Here is a 16,889-nt window from a genome sequence, read left to right on the forward strand (position 1 = left end):
CAGGGATTGAGGGAGAGTGGAGTAATTGATGGAGGGGTGGAGAGTGAGAGGTGAGATGGAGGGTAGTGAAATACATGGGAAAAGGAAGGGAAATAGAGGGGGCTCGCAGGTGTAAAATAGGGGGGGGGCTCTCGATGTGTGAAATAGGGCTCGAAACACTGCCATTTAAGTAAAAGTTGCGCCCTAAAAAATAATTTCATGGTAGGTTTGCTATAGGGGGGGCTGCTCCTTGCATTTGTCCTGGGCCGCAAGATTTCTGTTGGCGGCCCTGACAGCAACTACAGTACAGTATCTTTCCTGGATTTAAAGTTTAAAGTAATTTAACATATCATAGATGATGTTGCTTTATTCTCGCAAATAATTTGAACAGCCTTGGGTAGGACCAGTCAGTATATACAGTTGGAATAAATGTTGTTATTGTACATGTACTGTTCAGTAACACAAATATTGCATGATCTTCTATTTGTATTTACAAAAAAAGGTGCGTTTTTTTCAGTATCATGGTACTTTGCTCCATTTTTGGTCCATATTGCTTCACCTGTACCGTTGAGAATTTTATGGATTGGATATAGGAGAGGTTATTAGAGGAGATAGTCAGTGCAATTTTATAATGAGATTTATCAAGATTTGTTCCTATGGTTTACATTTCTCTTTGCATAAATTAAATCCACCAGGTATTGTACATGTGGCATTAACCTCAACTCCTTAGAGACCTTCTTTAAGTGCAAGAAACAAGATGAGCACGTTTTATACATAAGCCTTTGCAGCAAATTAATAGAGATGAAAATGTTTGCTCAGTGTTTTGAAGCAAATTGCACTATTTTCAAATACAGCATAGCTGACCATTATCTGTTAGTAATCAATCTAATTCACTGCCATATGACAGCTGTTGTAAATAAGGAAAAAACATCCACATTATGATATAGCAAAGATTGTCTGGGCGCAAATATTTCATATACATTTACATTTTAAGAGCTTTTGTTTAAGAAGTGAATACATTGCTTTTTATGATTCTGGAATCTCAATGGTTAAAACACATTTAAGTACTTTAAATACTCTTTGGCATTACCTATGATTATTCACTCACCTTCTTCAGAGAGGTTGCAGGTCCTAATATGCCATTATAAGACAGCAGTATTATGATATGTTTTTACTTTAACTATGGGTGCCCAGAATTTGATAAATACTGTATCAGAATGGCCTATTCGTTAAGGGTAAAACATGCTAAAAGCCATGCACACAAGTAACAACTTATTTCTGAAATGCTACGGTTACCAGAACCCAGTTAATCAGACAGTTCGTACCCTGTAAAGCATGTCTTTTTTCATTTAAAGGCATAATACTACTTATATTAATATTTTATATTTTCTTATTTTTTATTTTTCAATAAACAACAATCCAGATTTGCTTCTACCTTGACAAAGAATGCACTTACCTAGGGGGATTTTGTTACACTTTCAGCCCCTGCTGTTGGAGAGTTTTTTGTGAGTAAATTATGATTACATCTAACCAAAAAAAATAGGTCAAAGCATTTTTAGATTCAATTGTGAAGCTGACTGGTTTTATTTGCCTTAAGCAAATAGCTTAAATAACTGCATGTTCTTAATGTAAGTGTTGCCGAGTCCCCCTCTTCTTACCTCCGGTGTGGGGGAGCTGCCTGGATTATTGGAGGCTGTCGGAGCTCCGCACGATCGGGGAGCTGCTCCGGTACTCTGGGACAGACGGCGGCTATTGCGGAGGTGGGGCGCATGCACAGTGGCAAGTGTCGTGCGGCAGTCATATTGGATAACCAGGAAAACGCATTAGGAACTACAAGTCCCATAATGCCTGGCGGAAATAGCACAGCAGCCATCTTGAATTGGCTCCACATAGTCTGCAGAGGGACTACATGTCCCAGAGTCCTCGGGCGGGGGGGAGGGGGGGATGATTACAACATGGGGCAGTCTGAGCCAATAGGTCTCTAGCAGCAGGAGAGAAACAGGATATCCTTTGGGACAGGAGCCAGCGTGCTCAGTGGGATGGAGGGCGGCAAGAGGCTAGGTAGTGCCCAGGAAGCAATGCTTCCCTGGACTAGGCCTAGTCCTGCCCCTTAGGCCCCAGCTAGGCCCTGAGTTACAACAGCTGAGTATTGTAGGGAAGTTCAGATAGGGACGCTTCCCCTTTAGTATATTTCTGCACCGGTGGCCAGACGGCTACGTGGTTCCCTGCTGTCTGGGACCAGGCCACAGGCCACAGAGACATGTAAGTGAGACACACCAACTGGAGCTCACCCACGAGGCGGATCAGGATTCTAAGGAGTGAGGGGATTGATGTTGGAGGCCCAGCTACTTGCGTCCTGACTGATCCTTTGTTTCATCAGCTGCACCTGGGTACAGGAGTTCCCAGGAAGGTATAAGTACACCAACGGTTCACAGGGGTAGCGCTACCTCATACATTGGGTGGGTCTGACATTGGAAAGGACACCAGTGTTATTGTTGCCACCGCACTCTCCGTACTTTGGGGGATTTATCCAGTGTTGGGCTGTTGGGTATACCCTGGAGGTTACCATTGCTACAGTTATATGGTTATCATATGTGTGTTCAGTAAATAGTCGTTATATACCTTGTGTGTGTATTCATTACTGTATTAGTTCCTGTGAGGGGTTATCCCACCAAAGCTGGGATCCCTCATACTGAAAGTGGAGGCGCTGCACTAAAGGAGAAAGAGCTCACCCCAGGCTCCCAGTGATGCAACAGGTACAGCAGCACGCATAGCCGACCATGTAGTTTCCCTTAAGCATAGAGAAAGGGGGCTACATAAGGTATTCGTGACTTGAAATATGCTTGATGTGAAAGCTATAGATTGCAATGATTTCAATTCAATTCCTGCAAATGTTAAATGTCACAAACTGCTAGTTAATTCTGCTATTTTAATGAATACTATGCTGCATTGTTACAAACATTATTTACGGCATGTTGCTAATTGTATCCCACTTTTTAAAGTATGTGACGAAAAACAGCCTCCGTTATAATGCAAATAGGTGAAGATAAACACAAAGAATCTCAAGGAATACAAATTTCAGATGAACGTCCTGTAATCTGTAGAATGTAATAGTGACTGTGTAACTGTTTTAAATGGTAAGCTTTTATGTAATGTATAAGAGGGACAATGGTATGAGCACAGCTAAGTGATGCAAGAGTGGAGACAAAAAAGGAGACCAAATTTAGATAACATTTTGGAGGAAATTCCAAGATGCAACATTTCTAATGGATATTTCTCCTAAAGAGCTTTTAATTACTGTGTAACATGACTGGCTAGCAAAATGGCTGTGGGAAATAGAAAGCATTACAGACAGATACGTGTGTATTATGTACAGTACAGCCGCGGCCCCTTTTATTCTCCAACATCTCCGAATTTTTTCGGGGATTTTCTCCGAATGCCACGCACTTCACCGCACTTCCCCGCACTTCACCACGTTCATTCCGCTTTCATACCGCATTCATGTTGCATTTATGCCGGCGTCACCTGCGGTTGATGTGTTTATTGATGTGTTTATTGATAATGGTTTGGATATAATTGGTTGCAATTCTTTGCGTATCCGTCAGGTGGCAGATATTCATGAATTGTAATGCGCATGCGCTTCAGTAATGTGTCGGCTTGCAGGTGTTTAAAAAAATACCACAGTGGTCCATTGTAAATTGGCCTTGGTACTGAAGAAGTTACAATAATGTATCAATTTAGGCTTTTCATATTAAAAAATACATGCACAGTGTCTGGTGTTTTATTGTCCTGAGAGTCCCGACATGAGTGCACAACTGCAGTCCGTGTTCCAAAAACCCGTCAGAACGTACGCTTATTTAATATGGGCCGCGATTAATGTAACAGATGATAAGATGGCAACAGTTGGTCAAATTTATCAGTATTTTATCGAAAACTATGATTTTTACAAATTTTCACCAGATGCTCATGTGTGGAAGCGTGCAATAAGGAAAAAGTTATGTATCGATCCGTGTTTTTTTCGTATTGATCCCGCTGTTATTGGAGGGTATTGTTGTGTAGCACCAGATTTTTCCCGTATCTTTGATCATGGAGACTTCAAAAGGCAAAAGGTCATGTTAAAACCAACTAAGAAACGTCAGTCGCTGGAAAGCAATGCGCCAGCGACTGCGCCAGCGCCAGCGACAGCGACAGCGCCAGCATCCAATAACGGTCTGACCATCAGTGAAAACCTGGTGACCGGCAACCCTTGCTGTCTGTCCCCGCCCAGATACCTGCAGCCTGAGCCGGATTTCGCGTACATATTCCAGCAAGCTTGCATGTACCAAAGCGATTTCCAGCCTCATCCGCTGGCACCTGTCAACTACGTGTATAATTAAGAATACGGGACTGGCAGTGACTCAGCGCCAGATGATTGGCAAAGTCTATGGTGAGTAATGTTGCCGTATTTTATTCTGTTTTTAAAATATCAATATCAATGCACAGTCAAGCGATTCTCCTGTAAGCAATATCATTGGCTGAGCAGCTTCTACTGTAGATACTGCACAATTGGTGGAAAGGTAGGCGAATGCGCATTGAAACCTTCTTGAAACGCATATGCGTGTCATCACATCTACAATAGGCACATGCGCATGTGAACAGGAGACGTCCCCCAAGAAAATTATTGGTGGGACTGACTGTGGGAACTTCTTTAGGGGACTAACTGACCATTACAGTAAAACTTGTACTTTTGTTTTTCCTCAGAAAAGAAAACTTTGTCATCTCATGCGGAAAATGGCAAATGGAGGGATTTCGATGGATAATATCGCTTTGTGTAACAATGCCTGCACATTGCTGAATCGATTTAAAAAAACACGTACCGGAGTCTACAGTTTAATGGCCGTTGTTATTGATTAGGATAGAATACTGTAACTGAGAGCTTCATAGAAAACCTGAAACAGTATGCTGTTGTTTTCAGACCGTATACAATACTTTTATATATATATATATATATATATATATATATATATATATATATATATATATATATATATATATATATATATATATATACTGTATAATAAGTATATATATATATACTGTATAATAAACCCGAAAAATAAAAAGTATGCATTTATTCTACATGTATTCCAGTACATATGTGTATTCTATACCCATACAGCATGTATTGTTTTAATACTCTTGTGATGTACAGTACTGAGCATGCCTACAGTATACAGTAAAGTACTGTACAGTATGCCTGGACAGTACTGTATGTTTTAGAAACACTGTATTTTGTTACAGTATAAAAGGAGACAATGGAACAATTTAAAACAAATCAACATTTTCTTTTATTGGTGGAGTAAGTACAAAAACATTTATTTACAAATACAATTTAAAAACATTTAAAGTGTACAGCAATTCAAAACATTAACAGGTTTATGGTTTACTGCTAGTGAAAATGTTTATGTACAGAAAGTCAAAACATTTACAGCACAACAGTATGGTGTTAGTAAAAAACATTTCTTTATTAATACAAGTTAAAACACGCAACATCTCCTTAATTTAAGTACATAAAGTCAAAACATTTACAGTAGGATGGTGTACAGTACAGTAAGTCAGGCCTGCACAACTCCAGTCCTCGAGGGCCGCAAACAGGCCTGGCCCTCAGGATAACCTTGAAAAACAGGCCTGTTCGCGGCCCTCGAGGACTGGAACCGCTCAGGTCTTGTGTAAGTAAAAACATTTCTTTATTAATATAATTTATAAACAAGCAACAAGTCTAAAATTAAAAAACATTTGAACAGTCACGCAAATTCGATCCCCACCAGATTATCCTTCCATGGCCGATGCCGTGTATGACGCAAAATGCCATTAATGGAGTCTCGAACGATTTTCATTAAAGGATCTGAAATTGAAAAATAGCGCCGCAATTCCTCCACAATAGTCCTTCTTAAATTTTCAGGAAGCGCCCTCTTTTTTCGCGATTTCCTTCGTAATTTACATTGTAGACCCACCCGCAGTACACCAAGTAGGACACGTGGTGCTTAAAAATTAACATGGCATACTTCTGGGGTAAACCAGCACTCATCACCCTATACTTCTCCCTGAGTGCCGGTGGCAGCTCACGCAGGATGATGTCGGGCACCGTATCAATGCAAGCATATGTAGGTTGGATTCTGGGTGCGGGTGTGCTTCTGGGAGCAAGTGTGCTTGTGGCGGCGGGCGAGGGCAGGTTGTCTGGGAGGAAGCTTTCCTCCTGTCTTGGTTGCCGTGTTGTCTCCTGGTGTGGTCTTGACGGGGTTGTCATGTTATCCTCCTCGTCAACGGCATACATGTACACAAATTCTTCTGGTGGAGGGGGTGCGCTTGGTGTTGGAAGGTAGTCGATGGTCCCATTCATCACATCCGTGCCACCCTCCTGCTCCGGCGTCGGGGATACAGGGGCATGAACACCGAGCAAATTATGTATCCCCGCTATGTCTCTATCTTCTCCATCCATTGATCCATCTTCTATATCCGTTAATCCATCTTCTCCATCCGTTGATCCATATTTAGCATGGTCTCTAAAAGAAGATCTATCTTTACCAGCATAGAAGAGTTCCCGGGGATATCGACACTTAATCCATTCAGCATGCGGTCTAACGAGCTGGTTCTTGTGCATGGGGTGCTGTGGACATCTGGGTGGAAGGGTGCTACGGAGGATGAGATGCGGGTTCCCTGGAGAGAAGCGGCAGCGTCGTCGAAGAGGGATGGAGAAAGTGACCTGTGGATTTCCAGGCGAGAAGCGGCAGAGTCGTCTAAGCATAATGGAGAAAGTGACCCGTGGATTTCCGGGAGACCAGTGGCAGCGTCGTCGAAGAGTAGTGGAGAATATGGGCTGTGGGTTTCCAGGAGAGTGGCGGCAGCGGCGTGGATGAGTAGTGGAGAAGATGGGCTGTAGATTTCCGGGAGAGCAGCGGCAGAGACGTCGAAGCGTAATTGAGGAAGTGGCCTGTGGGTTCGATGGGTTGGCTGCCATTTGTTTTGCCTTGGGTGTACATCACCGAATTTCTTCTTGACATAATAAGGCTTACGTGTATTAAAACCCTTAGCCTTTGGGGTCAGCAGAAGGTTTTCTTTATTAGCCTTAGCCTGTCGCTTTGGCCTTGGCTTGGAAACGGCTGCCGCTTTTCGTTTTTTCTGTGTGATAGGCACAGCAGAGGCGAGTGGCTTCCTGCATCCGTAGAATCGGGGTTGATCCATGGAAGCAGATGCCACAATGAAGTATCTGGACAAGGACAAATTCAGATACAGATCATCGAGTGGTGGGCTATGCAAAGTGTGTAACCTTTTATGCATGGCGACGAGGTACAGGTGTTGAAAGTGGGCGTACTCTAATGTGAGTCATGAACGTATAAATGCACCATCCATTTTGTGGATTCACTGCACATTGAATACACATCGACTAAACATCGAATATACATTCTTGTGTTTGTATTTCTTTCTACTCGCAGCTATGCCTGTTAAAAAGATTTCAAAGGATCTCAGCATGAGAATTAAGGAGATGTACATGAGCGGACAATGAATTGCAGATATCCAACGCTGGTTAGCTGCTTCTGGCCTTGTTGTGCCATCAACCACCGTGTGCTATCATGCACACGGAAAAAACAAACAACGCACGAGGACATCAACGGTAACTAACGCGTAAGTATATTTATATAACTAAATAATACAGTATATTTATTATTATTTATATTGCTGCATATTAATATAACTATATAGTATAGATCTATCTAATTTTATAGTTATTTCTGTATATTTATATAACTACAATATATAATACAGTATATCTATTATTGTTTAAATTGCTGCATATTAATATAACTATATAGTATAGATTCGGTATATTTATATAACTACAATATATAATACAGTATATCTATTATTGTTTATATTGCTGCATATTAATATAACTATATAGTACAGATCTATCTAATTTTATAGTTATTTTGGTATATTTATATAACTACAATATATAATACAGTATATCTATTATTGTTTATATTGCTGCATATTAATATAACTATATAGTACAGATCTATCTAATTTTATAGTTATTTTGGTATATTTATATAACTACAGTATATAATACAGTATATCTATTATTGTTTATATTGCTGCATCTATAATTGTTTACTGTAAATGATGTGCTGTACTTGTGGCCTACTGCACTGTAACTTACCGGATTGTTCTTTTTCTGTACACTGTAGGGAGACAACTCTTCTGGTCGACAAAATAAGTGAAGAGAATGATGAGAAGAGTGCCTTAAGGGTCAAATACACTCTGCTGCAAAATCACAATCTCACTGTATCCGAGACCAGCATAAAGAAGATGAGACGCAGAATTGGATGGAAATATGGACGTGTGAGGTTAGTACTAGACAGTACAGAAGGTTAAAGTGTTGTTTAAGAAACTGTACTGTACCTATAAAATTATTCCTTGTCATTACAGAGCGTACCCTATGATAAGGGACGTTAACAAGATCAAGAGAGTGGTCCAGGCCCAGGCATGGATCGACAGTGGAGAAACTTTCCAGGATTACATCTTCACTGATGAGTCTACTGTATCGCTGGAGAGATTTGCCACCTTTGCGTTCCACAAAAAAGGTCGCATATCTATGAAGCCGCGTCCAAAACACCCAGTGAAGATGCATGTGTGGGGTGCCATCTCTAGGCGTGGACCAGGATGCATTGTTATCTTCTAAGGTAAAATAAGTCACACGCTTTTGCCTTATGCACTGTACTAGTGTGCAGTTTTTTGAGCACTTTTCTTTTCTTGTTATAGGAAACATGAATAAAACTTTTTTCCAAGAGCAAATTGTGCCTGAGATTGTGGAATACATCACACGTGAGTTCCCAGATGGTCACCGTTTCTACCAGGACAACGATCCGAAGCACACCACGTCAACAGCGCATATTCTTGAGCGCGGTATCAACTGGGTGAAGACGCCAGCGGAGTAAGTGCGGTAACCGTGTCTCATTTTCCCCCCACTATTTTTACTGTGTACTGTATCTCTTTAACTAATTGTCATTTTTTTCCCCCTCCAATGACAGATCGCCAGACTTCAATCCTATCAAAATGGTCTGGCATCAGCTGAAGGACCATATCCGAAAAGTCGTGAAACCCTCCAAAAAGGATGAGTTGGCGCAAGGCATAATGAGTTTTTGGAACGATGTACTCACCGTGGAATGATGCAATAAATATATTGACCATATTGCGACTGTGTTGCCCATTGTGATCGCGCGTAATGGGCAAGCATCAGGAAGGTAGTATGGTATAGTACTGTACTGTCATATGGTACTGTAAGTACAGTATGATACAGGTAAGTATGGCTAAGATTTTTTCTTTCCGGAGAGAGCAGCACTAGCCACCTGGTTACAAAGTATTTAACAGTAGCTACAGTATACAGTAGTTCCAGTATAGACTAGTTTGACAGTACTATCTGCATACTGTAGTCCAATATGGAGTAGCTATACAGTACACAATGCCATAATACAGTATGCACATAACTGCTCTAATTTTTTATTTTCTTGTCTTTTCAGAAAAAAAAGGATGGACTGGGGGAGAGGGAGGGTATCATGTGTAAAGTTTGTGAACTGTGTGTACAGTTAAGTGTATCTAAGTCATGATTTACACAAAACCTCCCCTCTCTCAATGAACTACACAGAATGAGAAAGAAGATAAAGAAGGAACATTTGTATTACTGTTTTTATTATTATCAATGTGCATTATTCATGATTATCCACCGGCCCTCAATTTTCATCCCCCACTCTCTCAATGATTATTTGTATTTTTCTTTCCTGATAAAATAAAATACATATTTAATTACATTAAGATTGTATTTCTTTGAACTTTAAATTCACTGTGAATGTGTGTGGGGGGGATTCTTCAAGAAGACATACAGTTTTAATAATTGGTTATCTTTTTAATAATTGGTTACATAATCAGATTAACATAAGGGAAAGCCAACAATAGGAAAATTAACGAATGGTGTGAGAGAGGTTGAAAAGCACAATAAGAAGCTTTAGAAAAAGAATGGTTCTGGAGAGTGTCGATAAGAGGTTGTAATCCTTGAGCGAGCCCTGTGTGTGTCTGCGAGGGGGAGGGGGCTAAAGCTGCATGAAGGATTAGCTATATTGTAGTTCAAAGACATGACATATTTTCAACAGGCAGGTCATCATAATAATTTGATCTCCACACCCCCAAATACATAAAAACCACACATCAACCATGTGCAGTCAAACGCACAGTGTCGCAGTCAAAAGCTACAGCACAGATTGAATATCGTAATATCAAGATGGTTTAGGCAGGCTTGTGGAGAAAATAAAAATAAAAAATGACGAGAAAACAAAATATTTTTTTTTTTTAGTCACTCACTCTTGAACTTCGCAAGCAAGCAGTGGGGAAGTTATAGACGCATGCGCAGTAATGATCAGCTAGCAAGCAGGAATGTGATTGAAACCAGAAAGACACACATTCAAAGGAATGGTGTGGGAGAGGTGTACTGTACTGTAGATATGATAAGAAGTTGAAATACTGCAGTGTAGTAAATTAGCCTGTGTGTGCGGGGGCGAGCGAGGGAAGAGCGCTGTATATGCCGAAATGTGATACTGTTACAGTACACACCTATGCGTTTAACAATGTTCAAATGAGACATACAGCACTGCACATGCATGTATAAATATAGCAAATTTACAATTACTGCACAAGCTGTACTGACGTACTGTAGGTTGAACTGCTAAAGTATTAGACTTTGAAGACAACAGCTAGCGAACGCCCCCCTGAGTTTTTAGACGGTATTGCAGTATTGCAGACAGCGCTAATAAAATGCTAATATTACGAGCGCTAAAATACCGGAACATATTCCGGGAAAAAAAAAAAACTGCATCTGCCCGCGGTTATCAGAGTTGCGCCGATATGGCCGCATTAGTATAAAGGCGGCTGCAGCAGTATATACTGTGAATATGGTGCATATTTGGAATAAATGGTGCTAATCAGTATAGCTTCAGATGTAGCAGCCGGTATTGTACCCGTTACCATGATATGCAGCGATTAACACAGCCGCTTTACAGAACAGTTGCTCGATTTAAAAGATTGTAAAGACGATAACGCATGCGTTATTTCGCATATTATTTCATGAGTCATTTTGCGTTAATTGTGTAATAGCACATGCTATATCTGTCAATTAAATTTAGTTTTTATGCACTTGATGTAATTGCATTTCTTGGTGTGACTCCCGCATTGTTTAAATCAATGGCAATTTCCATATAAAGAGCAATTGTCACATAATTTATGTAATATAATATTTTTGTATTCAAATATCCAGGTCTATCTTTCTTTCTACAGTTCAGTGACTGTTTATAATCACAAAATGTTTCTGGAGTAATATTTTGATAGAGCTATGATATCCTTGAAACAAATCATCAAGAAGACATATGAAAAACATTAAATATTTGATTTTCAATAACATTTCGCCCAATGGCAACTTCCTCAACCGTTCATAAATGTCCTCCATGCTGATTCTAATATATACCCACCACCTTATGACATCATGACACATGCACCATACAAAAATTGCTCTAAAATATGGCGAAGGCTGCGGGAACCTGTTGCTAATGGATAGGACAAGATGAAGCAATAATATAAAAACATTATATGACAATAATATTAAAATAAATACAAGACAATCCTTGCCAGGTACCAATAAATATGAAGATCTACTGCAATAAATAGACAAACGTGAATTAAATCACACCAGTCATGAGTTCTGAAGTGGGCCACTTTGGTTTATTGTATGGCCTTAGCAATATAACAAAAGACAAAAAAAATCCCAATGCTACATCCAACGTGACAAAGTACATAGTTAAATACTTCAATATTAGTATTCTCATGAGTAAGGGTCATTTAACTAAACCCTTTGGCCAAAGTGTTATAAGCCTGCAGCCACTTCACAGCATGACCAGTAAGCAGGTCCTAACACTACCTGTGAAATTCTCATTTACCTCTGCAGTGGAAGGAGAATGGTCTCAATAGACCTGTCCTACACAGGTACATGGAAAAACCTGCTACTTAAAAAGTGGGAAGGGGTGAGCTTAAACCCAAACAACTGATGCCAGTTAAAAATGTAAATTAATGAACACACAATCCAAGCTAGCTCTAACCCCAGAACCCACCACATATATATAATGCATGTAAACAGCCCCCGGATGAAGCCAGAAGGGGTGAAACGTGCGTCGGGGCAAGTTTGTAATGTGTACTCCCTGATGCCTGCCTGCTTTCAGATGACTTACCACTGACCTCCATTATTAATATTGCTAGGTTCTTTATAGGATTCAGCTCTCCTGTGTGTTGCAAGCAGTGACAGTATATTACCATAGACTATCTTCATCTCCTCAATAGCTAAGTACTGACATATTTGTGTCTGTTGGTATCTACCTTAGGACATCTATGTTTCAGTCCTCTTAGCTTGGGGGATCTTTGTATTACTTACCACTTATCTGTGGCATTCTCATATAGAGAATTTTTAGGGGGTTTTACATTTATCCCTCTAGTCCTGGTTTATCTGTTTACATGTTGCGTGTCACTCGGGATTCGTTGTTCCCTTGGTATATATCACCTGCAACTGCTTTATTGAGCAGCTTGTGGGAGGCCAGCCCCTCCTTTTTCAAGGTATATAATCTCCCAGTATGGTACCTGTATTTTCACTATTCCCTTTCTGTTTTTCACATTTGTATGGCCAATCCCTTGGCAAGCTGCATGCTCCTTACATGGAGAAGCGCAGTGATTATATATTTTTTTACATTTTCTGTTGGGTCTAATTAAATCCTTAGCAGCACGTTCCTAGAGGCACCACTATTAGGATGTTATTAATGTATTTAGCCAAATCACCTGCAACTGCTTTATTGAAAAGCTTGTGGGAGGCCAGCCCCTCCTTCTTCTAGGTATATAATCTCCAAGTATGGATCTTGTATTTTCACTATTCACTTTACATGCAGACATGTAAGTATCCTCACTGGTATTTACCAGTTTTTAACTGCACTAGGTTATATACAGAAAGCATATGCTTGGATATATTAACCCCTTCTGGGTTTATTTCACATAACTTTTGTATGCATTTAGCATAGGGACCTGCTATAGAGACTTACCTTGATGTGGTTAGCCGGCTTGGCATTATTTGATCAAAGGCTGTGTCAGGTCGAGCTCACCACAAACGAGGCGGGACCGCGGTGCTGAGGTAGGAAAGGATATAACGCCACCCACAGCCACGAGGGCATGTCTTGAGAGTAGAATGGTCTGGGTGTCCGAGTCGGGGCAGGAGAGGTACGGATGGTAGTGGGTGCTGTTAGCCAAGTCCGGGGTTAGAGAGAGAGATGTAATCGTTTTACCGTTTGCCGAGTTCGGGGTGCAAGAGGTGCGGAGAGTCGTATTGCCGTATGCCAAGTTCGGGGTGCCAGAGGTGCGGAGAGTCGTATTGCCGTATGCCAAGTTTGGGATATCAGAGGTATGGAGAGTCGAAGAGGAAGCCGGTTCGGTACACGAGGAAGACTGCAAAACAAGACAAGACAGGACTAGGGAGGCAGAGAGTGATGAGAACTGGTTCTATGCTCAGCCGACGAGTTAGTGACACCGCAGGGTATATATAGGTGAGAGGGTCCACTGCAGGGTAGCAAGGTGGGGGTGTGTGGAAAGGCCAGGCTGCGACAGGGATAGGTCCAGAAGGGCTCCCGGGGGAGGAGCTATAGAGCCCAGTAGTAAGGCTGCATTTGATTGCAGCAACAGTTTGGGGTCTTGTGACTTTAAGAGGCTGGTGCGCCTCCGTGTGGCCGCGCCTCCACGTGGCTGCACTTGCGGGCACGTGACCGGGCATGCCCGCAGGGCCGGCACCAGAAGAGGTACACCGGCATGCGCGCGCCCATGAGGAGCTGTGATTGGCGTCCTGGCGGGAGGCTGCCTGCGTGCCGCGGGAGGACCCGGTGGAGCTGCAGGTGAGTGGGGAGCACGCCGAGGGCGGCGTAACTCCCAGGTTGTGACAGTACCACCCCCTTCAGGGGCGACCTCCGGGCGTCCATGGCACGGTTTGGAGGGATTCCTACGATGGAATGCTTGGACGAGTCGAGGGGCGTGGAAATCTCGGTGGGGAACCCATGAGCATTCCTCAGGTTCGAACCCCCTCCAGTGGACCAGGTACTGTACTTCTATCCTGGATTCAAGGATCTCCACAGGAGACTGGACCTCGTACTCCTGTTGCCCTTGGATCAGAAGGGGGAGTGGAGGAGAAGTGGTCTTGGAGAAACAAGGACTCTGAAATGCTGGTTTTAGCAAAGATACATAAAAAACCGGAGGAATCCTCATTGAGGGTGGAAGACGCAGGCGATATGCCACCGGATTGATCTTCCTAAGCACGGGAAAGGGACCGAGAAACTTGGGTGCCAGCTTCATAGTGGGGACTCTTAGATGAATATTCCTGGATGATAGCCACACCCTGTCTCCTGGAGAGAATTCCGGGACCTGGCATCGATGGCGATCTGCCTGGAGTTTCTGTCTTCCAGTGGCGACTCTTAGGTTCTCCTGAATCTTCCTCCATAATTCTTTCAGCCGGGTGATATGTTTGTCAACCGCTGGTACCCCAGAGGATAGGGGGGAGGAGGGTAATCGGGATAGGTGAAACCCGAAATTTACAAAAAAGGGAGATTCTTGAGTGGAGTCGTTATATAGGGAGTTGAGGGCAAACTCGGCCCAAGGTAGCAGATCCACCCAATCGTCCTGTGTATCGGTTACAAAACATTGAAGGTACTGTTCCAGGTTTTGATTGGCTCTCTCCATCTGCCCATTGGTCTGTGGGTGGTATCCTGAGGAGAATTGTAATGAAATACCCATTTTTAGTGAAAAGGCTCGCCACAATTTTGAAATGAATTGGGACCTCCTGTCCGAGACGATGGTCGACGGCACTCCATGGAGACTAAAGATTTCCTGGATGAAAACATCCGCGAGCCAGGGGGAATTCGGAAGACCTCTCAAGGGAACAAGGTGAGTCTGCTTGGAAAAGCGATCAATGACAACAAGGATAGTATTCATCCCTTTGGAAGTGGGAAGATCCACGATAAAATCCATAGAAATATGGTTCCAAGGCTGATATGGGATGGGTAATGGAAGAAGAAGGCCTGCTGGTTTGACCCGGGGTACTTTGTTGCGAGCACATGTGCCACACGCCTTCACAAACTCCTCCACATCTTTAGACATCCCTGGCCACCAGAAAGTTCGTTGGATGAGGTCGTTAGTTTTCCGCATCCCTGGGTGTCCTGCCGACTTAGAGGAATGGCACCACTCGAGGACTCTCTTGTGATGTTGCGGTGCGATGTAGAGCCTTCCCTCTGGGACCTTGAGCCCCATAGGAACCTGTGATTGCTCGGATCAGATCTTGTCCATGATGTCGAAGGAGTTGGCGGATACGATAAATTTGGAAGGAATTATCATCTCTAGCTGCTCTTCAGACCTATCCTCTGCAAGGAACTGCCGTGACAGAGCATCTGCCTTCAGGTTTTTGGAGCCTGGGACGAAGGAGATGAAGTAATTGAACCGGGAGAAGGTATAACACCCAGCGGGCTTGTCGGGCGCTCAATCGACGTACCTCTTCTAAGTAGAGGAGGTTCTTATGGTCTGTGAGGATGGTTATGGGGGTTTCCGTGCCTTCTAAGAGGTGTCTCCATTCCTCTAATGCCAACTTGATTGCCAAGAGTTCCCGGTTTCCGACATCATAATTCCGTTCTGCGGAAGAAAATTTCTTAGAAAAGAAGGCACATGGGTGTAATCTGGCTAAGGGCGAAGTCCTTTGGGACAAAATGGCGCCAGCCCCGATGTCAGAGGCATCCACTTCCAGGGTAAATGGGAGATTAGGATATGGGTGGGTGAGGATTGGGTCAGACACGAAAGCCTTCTTGAGAAGATTAAATGCTTGAATGGCGGTTACGGGTCACGATGAGGGATCTGCACCTTTTTTGGTTAGAGCAGTGATGGTAGATACCGTGGTGGAAAACTTGCGAATGAAGCGATGGTAGTAGTTTGTGAAACCTAGAAAGCGTTGCACGGCTTTAAGGGTGGTCAGACGGGGCCAGTCCAGAATGGTCTTTAGTTTCGCTGGATCCATAGTGAACCCGGAGTCAGAGATAATGTATCCCAGGAACGCCACAGACGTCAGATGGCATTGGCAGTTCTCCAATTTCGCAAAGAGATGGTTCTCCCGGAGGCGTAACAGCACCTGCTGAACGTGTTTAATGTGCTCTTGGATGGACTTAGAAAAGATTAAGATGTCGTCTAAGTAAACAATGAGAATGTGACGATCCAGGGGATTTCTTCCCCTTCCTTATCTTCCCCTGTCCCATCTCCAGTTAAACCTTCTACCCTGTCCCACTCCTGTCCCGTTCCTTCTACCTCTCTCCCACTTCCTCAGCGCATGCCTCGCAGACCTCGCGCACCCGCGCAGTCCCCGAGCTCCTGCAATAGCGCTCCCCGCTCCCAGTCACCCGTTGCACCCACGAACAATTCCTTGCCATCCCTGGCAGTCCCGTCCGCTCCTCTGCCTCCCTACAGCACAGTTTCCGCATCGCGGCGCTCCAAGTGCCTGGTGACGCGGCCTGTGCACGCTCCCCCTCTGCTCATGCAGGGCGCACGCACACACTCCTCCTCTGGGCTCTGTCCGCCCTCTATGTCCTGTGCACCCAGATTTACAGAGGGCGCGTGCACACGCTCCTTTTCTCTACCAGGCGACGATCCTGACTCCTCCTCCCAATCCCTACTGGTTACTCCCCTGACTGCCCCTTCTGTCTCCTCCCCTTCTCTCCCTGACCAATCTCTTGCTTCTCACTCAGAAGCATGTGTGAAGAGCTCCCAGGCAT

This window comes from Ascaphus truei, chromosome 3 (genome assembly GCF_040206685.1).
Source record: "Ascaphus truei isolate aAscTru1 chromosome 3, aAscTru1.hap1, whole genome shotgun sequence".
Taxonomy (NCBI): Eukaryota; Metazoa; Chordata; class Amphibia; order Anura; family Ascaphidae; genus Ascaphus; species Ascaphus truei.